Raw genomic sequence first — 10,422 nt, forward strand, 5'->3', positions numbered from 1 at the left:
GTACTGGTTGTTTTGTCCTGAAAATCAAATGTGGAATTTGGTGCTTTAAAGCTTTGTGTAGAGTATACATAAATTCTACCCTCCAAGGATGCACGGGGCAGAGCCTCGGCTTATGGCAGGCTCTTTCCCCACTTCCATGGCCTCCTCTGTCCCATAGCAAACACAGCAGGAGTTTTGTTCTTCCGGTGGCCATTTACAAGGCCTCCACAGCTGGGGTGCAGTCAGACAAGCCTCCAGCATCCATGGAAGTGATGAGAGGAAAGTTGGTTGAGACAGTGAAGTGTTGGAAGGGCGTAAGCTGGCTGCTCCCTGGAAGTGGCTGGAGTTGCTGGAGATTGCATAGTCTAGGCAGGCCCTGAAGTGGGTAAGGTCAAAGAAATAGCTACGCACTGAAGGAGGCTTAGTGGAAGATTAGTCCTCTTGTGGTTGTCAGACCTTGAGAGAAGGAGCTGAAACAATAGAGCCTTCATCTCAGCAGTAGTCTCAAGCTAATGCAAGATATGATACCTCATATTATGATCCAGGAAAGAACCAACTGGGCTCAGTAAGTTGCTTTTAGCATTGAGACTGTGAACAGCCACAAAGTTCTGGCTGTTCTTTAAGCTGATGTCTGAAGTAGAGAACAGGGAGATGGACACAGTGATGGAGGGAATGACTTTGTCCTTAAACACATGAGAATTGCCCTAATCTTGACACAGAACAGATTGAAGAGAAATGTGACAACTGGGGTGCTATGACCATTTGCAACAGTGACTCTTCACAAGCTGAAACAACACATGAGTAGTTGTGCCTCCATACCTGGATTCAGCCTCTGTACCTTGCTAGGTGCCATCCTGCTAACGGATCTTCAATCATGTGCTTTTGCGCTTGGTGGTAAAGAGTGGCAGAAGAGAGTTACCTGGCTTCTTGAACCTTGTTAATGGCTGTAAAGTCATTTCCAAGCCTCTGCCTTCTCTGGTATTCTAGGGAAATGAGGAAAAGGTTCAGTTAGAGGACCTTGTGTTGAAGGTAGGAAGCAGAGGACAGGACCCTGAGAAGTTGTAGAGATTCTGAATCAAAAAATACGTACAGGAAGTATAGGGGGAGGTGTTGTGGTTTAACCTGGCAGGCAGCTTCACACCACGCAGCTGTTTGCTAATCCCAATGAGATGGGGGGAAAAAAACAGGAAAAAATAGTAAAATTTATGGGTTGAGATAAAAACAATTTACTAAGGCAGAAAATGAAGGGAAATATATATACATTTATATATATATAAAACATTTATATATACATAAATATATTTACAAAACAAGAGTTCAGCAATGCATTGCTCACCACTCACTGACTTATGCCCAGCCAGTCAGTCCCTGGCCAACTTCCTTCCCAGTTTTAATGCTCAACATGAAGCCACGCGGTGTGGAGGATCCCTTTGGCCAGTTTAGGTCAACTGTCCTTTCTCTCTGCTCTCAGCTCCTTGTGCACCACCAGCCCCTTGCTGGCAGGGTAGTGTGGGAAGCTGAAATGCCCTTGGCTTTGTTCAGCACTGCTCAGCAACAAATAAGCCATTGGTGTGTTATCAGCATTGTTTTTCTCCTAAATCCAAATCACAGCATTGTACCAGCCACTGTAAAGAAAATTGCCTCAGTCAAAACCAGGACAGGAGGAGCTCCCCTCTGCCACTCTGCAGGCTCCTTCCAACCCAATGGTTTGATTTGGAAGGAACCTTTGAAGACCATCCACTTCCAACCTCTCTGCCATGGGCAGAGACACTTCTCACTTGACCAGGCTACCCAAACCTTGGACATAGCCTTGAGCAGCTCCAGGGATGGGACATCCACAGGCTCTCTGGACAGTGTGTTCTGGTGCATCATCACCCTTATTGTGAAACATTTAATATCTAATTTAATTCTATTCTCTTTCAAGAGCACTACCACTTGTCATGTCGCTATGTAATAGTCTCCTCCCCTCTTTCTCATAAGTTTCTTAAGAACTCCCTTAAGAACCTTCTCCAGACTGAAAAATCCCGATTCTCTCCACCGATCTCCACAGAAAAGGTGCTCCAGGCCTCTGGGCATTTTTGTGGCTTTTCTCTGGATCTCTGCTCTAACAGCTCCACGGTTTGTTTGTGCTTTGGGCCTGAGAGCTGAAAGTTGTACTGTAGGTGAGGGTCTTGTGCAGACAGAGCAGAAGGGAATAATCCCTCAATATGTTAACATCTGACTTTAGACAGCAGCAGGTTGCCTCCTGAAGAAGTGAAGAGGGTAAATTCCTTTTACTCCTCTAGACCTGGGAGCTGGTTCTTCAGCTACCCTGGGTTCTGCTAAAGTTTTCTCAATTGCTTCAGGCTGCCAATGATCTGGGCACAGCGGTGTTTCAATAAGCGTCTTGAGGGACTGTGAAAAAAAAAAAATGTGAAGGAAGAGGGAAAGGGCAGAGCAGTGGGAATAGATTCACTGTTTTTGCTGCCTTTTGTTCAGCAAACGCTAGTTGTGGTTTTCATCAGACCCTGGTTTGATGGAAAGTTGCTTGCTGATTACTGATACAGGTTGTTAATTCAAACAAATAGCGTGCACTGAGGAGAAGCGGGTGCACAACCATTTATTTATTCCTGTTCCCATCTTCAGAAAAACTATGAGGAGCTTGAAGTTGTTTAAAGTAAGCAGGTGAAGTCTGTGCACAGAAGGTGCGCTGCCAACTGAAATGCCTGAAAACAAGAACATGTGCAGTCAGAAAGCCCACTGCTGGTTAAACCCCTACAACTTCTGCTTTTAAATCACACTGAACTTGATCACTTCCCTATTAACTGGCTTAAAGTGAAAATGACTTCCTATTTAAAAGTAGTCCACCTTTTGTATCCGGGCATACCAAAGCCCTGGAATGTCTTCTTGTTGCTGGGCTTGCTGAGATTCCCCCCCCTGAATGAAGAAGTTAGTGGATGTTATAGCTGGACTTCTCCCAACAATTTACTGGGTGCTGCGGGAGTGGGAAGAGGTCCCTGCTGACTGGAAGCTAATCAGTATTACATCAATCTACAAAAAGAGCAGAAGAGAAGACCTGGGAAACATGTTAGTCTAGCCTCAGTACCTGGAACAGTTATGGAGTAGCTTACCCTGGATGCTGCTGAAAGGCAATCATCAATGGCATGAAGTTTAGGAAAGAAGAATACAACCCTGCAGGAAGATATGTGCATAGCCTTAAACCAGTTAGATTGATATCAAATCAAGAGCTTGAGAGGTCAATCAGGTTAAAAATAAAGACAGATATATCAGTTCTCATGCTTGCTTTCTCTAAGTTATCCCTGACTACTTTCATGTTTTCTGATGCAGTCGTGGGTTGGGTTAACAAAGGTGCTGCAGGAATCTGAAGTTACACCAGCATGGCAGGTCTAACTTTGCCACCCAGGCCTGTTCTCTGATTAAAAATAAATGAAAGCGACATCATTAAAACAACAAAGGGGCATACATTATAAAACGTGGTCTGCTGATAAATTTCAAGAAATGAGAGGAATGAGAGTCCCCAGAATACTAAAGTATTTCTGGTAGGAGGCTGTTCTGAAATTAATGCTCATTAGTAACTTGATTAATGATTTGAGAGAAGATATTAAGCCAGTGCTGATGAAGTTTTTAGGGGACACAAGCAAAAACGGAGGTGATAAATTTTGGTAAATGATGAGATGCACAGAGCAGTCTGTAACCACTGGTGTGGTCTTTACTCATAAACAGTATTTCTGGCTGCACTGAGAACAGAAGGACGTGAGCCTAGGCAAATAAATGTACTCTGTGCTCTTTCAAGATGGAGGGCTTTCCTGGCAACTCTGGATGGACCCTAGGAAGAATTACCTGGAGATCAAATGAACTCAGGCTCACCGAGCCTGCATGGCTTTTGCTTGATGGGAGCCAGGTTTCTGACAGCAGAGGGCTCTTTAACCCCGCAGAAAACACGCGGCTTCCCGATGACGGAGCTGGAAACGAGCCGCGGGCTTTCGCCGCACACAGTCGTTGGGACGGGAGGGGACTCTCCTGCTGCTCCAAAACCGGGATGGGACGTCCCCAAACAGGATCTGGAAAGCAGGCACAGGAACGAGAGGAGTCAGCTCCCGAGGAGCCAAACTACACGATTAAATTGTTCCCATCAGGCTTTTACAATCCATGAATCAGAAGGAGCGCAGGCTGGCAGGGTGCGAGACTGCAGGGGAGGGTGAGAAGGGGAGGGAGAAAACTGGTGACCTAACAGATGCTTCAGCGCAGGGAGGACAAAAGGCAGAGCTGCAGGAAACGGAGCTGTCTGTAGGCGCGGTGTTCTGTGGAACGAGCGTAACTGCGAGTGCAAAATCCCGAAGGCAAACAGCGCTCCCGCAGCGCGGACTCGAGCATTGGAGAGCGGCAGGATTTCAAATAGACCTCATTCCGGAGGCGAGGTTAATATCACTGGTGTGGTTTTGCAATGTTTAGCTGATGTGGGAAACGTTCTAAAAAAGTTACTGGATTTTACTTTTCAGCCCTGGCTTAAATGTAACTGGGGGTTGGTTGGTTGGATGGTTGGTTGGTTTTTCGCTCCTTGGTTTTTTTTTTTTTTTAAAACAACACTTCCTAAAATGCCCCCATGAGAAAACTCCATTTGGATTATTATTTCCTCCATAATCTCCTTGAATCTGGCTGCTCTGGCTGGCTGGGCTTGTAAATCCTGAGGGCTCTTAATGCAATCCGAGGGAGAGAGGAAAGGAGATACAAAGGAAAATGGGATCAGTGCTGTCTGTCTCCACTTGCTGCTGCCGAGAGTGGCAATACAGCCTTTTGACATCCTCCTTTACTGGTGACAGGGAAAAAACCAAACAGACACATTCCCAAACTGGATCACAGAGTCGCGCAGTAGAAAGGAGATGGCCTTTAAGATGTCAATAGCAGCAAAAGGGATGCACAAACTAAAATTAAGACTTATGTAGCTGTAACCTCTTAGCTGTAAATTGGAACCTCTTTGATAATAAGAGACAGAAAAGAAGAAAGGATCACCAGTAAATCACGTAATAACTGTAAGCATCTACTGTGGCAAGAAGAAAAAGACAAATGCAATCCTGAAGGCATTTCTAGTAATTATGGGTATGCACTACCACTGTTGTGCAAGATGCCGGTGAGGTGCCCAATGCATCTGTGCTCGTTTCTAGCCAAGAAAACTTAATTGAGAGTGCAAGTAAGAGCTCGTAGGATATGTTGTGTGAAGAGCTCACACAATAGGAAGAGATTGATTGGGCAAAGAAAAGTCTGAACACAGGGGAGAGAGACTGGAAGGAGGAACAGCTTAATCTAAAGCCACATTAGCACAGGAATGAGAGCACATAAACTAGTTGTGAATACATTTAAGCTGGAAATCAGAAGAACTTTCTATCAGGTATAGCAGTCAGGCTTGAGGGCAGCCTTCCTGAAAGAGTCATGGGATGATAAAATTAACCAGGTTTTTGTTGGTACCTGAGGAGCACACACACAGGACTGCAGCACTGCCAGCAGCACGAAGAGCTCACGCCTGGTCAATGAGCCTCCTGCTAATTCTACACCTACAGTATGAGTGGTCCTGTATTCTGTCCTTGCTCTTGTGTTCTGAAGCTGTTGTTAAATGCGGGGAATTCCAGAGGAAATGGGGCAAAGCCTCCGAACAAACATATCCCCCTGACCAGAAGGGGCTGCAGTTTCACTTGTGTCTTGCAGTTGCTTTTCATCTGTGCACACATGCTACAGTAATGGTGCACATTTTGTTATCCGTCCAGAGTTCACAGCTCTTAATTCCAGCTGACACTTGGGTGCCAAATGAACACATCACAACATGAATGTGGCTGCACATTGCACACACAATTCTGCTATGGATGAGCCCCTTCCCCCGAGCAGCAGCAGCCCAGACCAGCAGGCAGCCATCAGGCCTGGCTCATACTGCACCCACAGGGCTGTCCCGAAAACTGGGGCAGTCCTGAGGAGAAACAGCCAGGAGGGGGGCAGCTGGGAAGCCAGCAGAGAACTGGAGAAAGAGTTTTTTGAACCTTACAGCAAAACAACGGCTACTGCTAGGAACTGGGATGAGGAAAGAACAGCCCTACAGTCAGGAACTACAGAAGGCTACAGAAGGCTGAGCAGGGGCTGCCCTTCTTTTGAGGCCTAGTGGATCCAAGTCAGGGGTGCTCAGCAGGATGTGGTGCTGAGGGAGGATGTCTCTGTGTCCCTGCTGCTGGCAATAGGCCTGGTGTGTGGGCAGCCAGTGGCACTCCAGGCTGAGCTGTGCTCCTGTGGGAGCAGCCAGGATGTGGGGAGATCCCGCCTCAGGTTCAGCTCCTGGCTGCCGCTGCCAGTGCCGTGCTGCCAAGTGCAGGGCTGCGGCTGGCAGCAGTGAGCTGGGGAGTTCTTCAGGCAGGAATTTTTCCCAGTCATGCAGTAAAGAGAATTGCCAGCATTAACCCCAACTCCTAATAAGAAAATACGGCTGCCTCTCAGCGAGGAACAGCTGAAGGTGTTTGGCGAAATACAGACATTGCTCTCCTCACTCAGATGTAAACTGGGAGGAGCAGGGATTGAGAAGTTCAGTTGCTGCCTTTTCCTCTCTCTTGAATCCAGATGCACGAGCCCTATGTGTGGTACACGAAGAGGGTGGCAGCCAACTGCAGCTCAACAAGGCTGGCACTCTGCATGCAGGGCTGGCACAATTCCTGCTCCTGGAGCAGGGGCTGACGCAGCTCACGCCTCTCCTACAGCCCCCTGAGCCTCATTCTTTTGCGGTGCTGCTGCTGTCTTGTGTCAGATGTCTCTGTTCTGCTGTACTCAGGGCTTCTCCTTTCTTTGGGAGATTACGGGGTTAAAAACACAAAGAAGACATTTAAAATTAAAATTAAAACCTATAATAATAATGCTCAGTACTTATCTCACCCGTGCCATCTTCAAAGTGATTTACAAATGTTAACTAATTAATTAATTTCCACATTCTCCCTGACTCAAATTCAAAGTCAAGGATGAAGTGAGCAGGGAAATAAAAAGCATGGTTTTCAGGTGAAGGGCAAAAGGAAACCTCTGCTCCTGCCCACTATTTGCTGCAAGGCAAGGCCATTTGCAGCAATATTCTCATTCTGTGTTGAGCAACTCTCATTTATTTTTCAGCCATACAAAAGGTCTAATTTTATCTGCTACCTTCTGTTTCCTTCTTTTCTTAATGGAGATCTTAAAGGTGCTCCCTTCTGAAAGTGAAACGGAAAGACTTTCAGTGCTGTGCAGATGCCTCTCCGTCGAATACATTTAATCCCGCTCTCTGGACACATATGGCACAATGGGGCCTTGAGAAGTGCACAGAGCCATGGTAGTGTCTTGAAAATGCAAAGTGATAGTGTGCCCAAGCTGTGCTCATAACAGACCACTGCAGAGTACAGCCTGTGATGCTAGAGTATCGCCTACCTTGCTGCAGTCTCTGCAGCCTGAGTGCCAGCTGTGCTCTGCCAGACAGCTGTGCCTGCTCTTCCAGTGGTGGGTTCTCGACAAATGTCGAGAGGTGTCACCACACCGTCCCCATTGCATCACGTCACTAGCTTGGGGTAGCTGTGAAGTGCCCGAGTGCCTCCCCCCATCTGTGCTCTGTTCTTCACAGATCAGTGCTCTTTAACATCTTCACTGATGACACTGGCAATGGGATCAACTACAGCCTTAGCAATGTCACCCTTGCGGATGACACCAAGCTGTGAGATGGTTGACATGCTCGAGGGTTGACATGCCATTCATGGGGACCGAGACAGGCTCAAGCAATGGGTCCAGGTGAACATCAGAAGGTCTGATAAACCCAAGTGTGGGGTCTTGCACCTGGGTTGTGGCGACTCTTGCTATCAAGACAAGCCGGAGGATGTAAGGATGGAGCACAGCCCTGTCAGAAAGAACTAGAGGGCATTGTCAGATGGCAGCTGAACACAAGCCAGCCATGTGCCCTCACAGCCCAGAAAGCCAACTGTATCCTAGGCTGCATCAAAAAAGTGTGGCCAGCAGGGCAAGGGAGGTGATCCTGCCCCTCTGCTCTGAGCTGGTGAGACCTCACCTGTAGTACTGTGTCCAGCTGTGGAGTCCTCAGCACAGAAGAGACGTGGACCTGTTGGAACACATCCAGAGGAGGGCGCAGAAGTGATCCAAGGGGTGGAACACCTCCCCTACAAGGATGCACTGAGAGCTGGAGCTGTTCAGCACAGACAAGAGGAGGCACTGGAGAAACCTGCTGGCAGCCTATCAGTATATGAAGAGGGGCTATAAGAAAGAAGGGGACAGACTCTTCAGCAGAGTCTGCTGTGACAGGACAAGAGGAAATGGTTTCATACTAAAAGAGGGGAGATTTAGATTGAATATGAGGACATTTTGTATAATACGAGTGCTGAGACACAGGAACAGATTGCCCAGAGCTGTGGTGGAAGCCCCATCCCTGGAAATGTGCAAGGTCAGGTTGGACCAGGTTTTGAGCAACCTCATCTAGCTGCAGATGTCCCTGTTCACTGCAGGGGAGTTGGACTAGATGACTTTCAAAGGTCCCTTCCAGCTCAAAAGATTCTAATTTACCTTCTGTTCCCCTTCAGAGTCCATTCTCCATTCTCCTCCCTCCCTAGGCTCAAGGCACGGTGGCTTTACAAGTGGCTCCTCTTCCAAAGGACATGTGATTGCTACCTTAGTGCTTGCCAGGTAGCATTTCCCTGTTAACATTTCTCCTAGACTTGCCCTTCCCAGAGGTGGGCAAATTTGATGCATGCAGTCATCACTGCATCTCTCAGACATTTGCAAATGCGGAGAGCACAGCAACCTTCCTCACTGAAACAAACAGATGAAGGTGATGCTATGCAGAGGTGGGAAGGCTCAAAATAATTTAAACAAAAGCTGAAAGCATAGTCACCACCCCTTGCTGTGTTTTATGGAAAACAGGACTCATCAAGTAAACTCACTATTGCTGCCAATTAGCCAGACCTCTCTAAGAATGCTGAGACAAACCTGATGTAGATGTCTGCAATCTGCAAATCTGCTCCCACAGGCAGATTTGCCCCTCCTGCCCAGACAACATCATGCCACAACTCTCTTACTTGGTATGTCTGTGTCAGCTGGCTGCACCTGATGCCTTGGTGCATGGGATCATGAATCTGGGGCTGCCCTTAGGGAGCCCCTGACCAGGGACAGATATCACACAGGAGCAGCTGGCATGTCCTACCTGACCTTGCACATGGGGCCTCTGCTACCGACAAAGATGGCCCTGCCTGTAATCGCTGGCAGTTTCTGGGCACAGGAGACATTCATTTCCCACTGGAACTCAGTGCTGCAGTACGTCAATCCAGAACCAGCAAAATAATATCAGTATGACACAAGATGGCACTCTGTGGTGTTTGAGATGACCTCACACCTTGTTACCACTACAAAAATGGTCTCAAACCCTCCATTGCCATACGTCCCTAACAAGCCTTGCTCCCCTCTGTACTGCCTCCCCTCTACTGCCTTAGCTCCAGCTCTCATAGGCTTGCATAGGGAAATGATGCAGACGAGTTCATCCAAGCCACTGAATTGAGTAAGTCCCATTCATGCAGACAAAGTTCAGGGTTTTCTGTTGTTACACTAATTATTTGGTGGCTCGCTCAAGCACAAAATCCAGATTCAAAGAATCAAATGTTAGCACAGGCAGAACTGAGTGGGTATAGGAGTCACAACGTCAATTCACATCAGCGTACACTGCCACAGAGCCATCATGCAGCGTGACATGCGCAGCTGGCTGCCTCTGCTCCAAGCCAGTCTCATAGATGCATCCTCTGAAGAACATGATGGCTTCATTCTGGGCATCTCACAGCAGACAATTTCACTGGATTTTTTTTCAGCGAGACTCTTGGTGTCATCGAAGAACAGGTTGAGCAACACCTATTCTATGGAAACTCCCCAGAAGGGCACTAAGTGTGTTACTGTCATTCGTTTTTCAGACAATTCTCTGTATCATCACTTCCCATTTTTTCCCAAAACCTGTGAACCGAAACAAACACGATTTTTTTTTTTTCCCCATCAATGCCTGCATCTACCTTTGAGGGTCCCCAATATTCCGGATGCAAAGCAATTACATAAGAGACTCTTTAAATACTATTTAAGGTTAATTCCAGCTTTATGGACTGTTATCCCAACAACGTGGCACTTCCTTCTAGAATGAGAGGTATTCTGAAGGCACTGCACCCAGAAATAGGACAGGGGCTCTCAATATCATGGCTTATTTTAAAATATCTAAAAATTGGTATATGAGATAAACAGACACCAACACAGGAGCACAAGTTTGTATAGATATGTCCATAGATCTATATTTTTATTGTTTATATATATTTATAATATATTTATATTCTTTTAAAAGAATCCCTTCAAAAACTACCCTCCCACCTAGCAAAACAAAGATTAAACAATCAAAGATGGCAGCTGCACCCTGGAACA

The sequence above is a fragment of the Tetrao urogallus genome (assembly GCF_951394365.1).
Source record: "Tetrao urogallus genome assembly, chromosome: 1".
NCBI lineage: Eukaryota > Metazoa > Chordata > Aves > Galliformes > Phasianidae > Tetrao > Tetrao urogallus.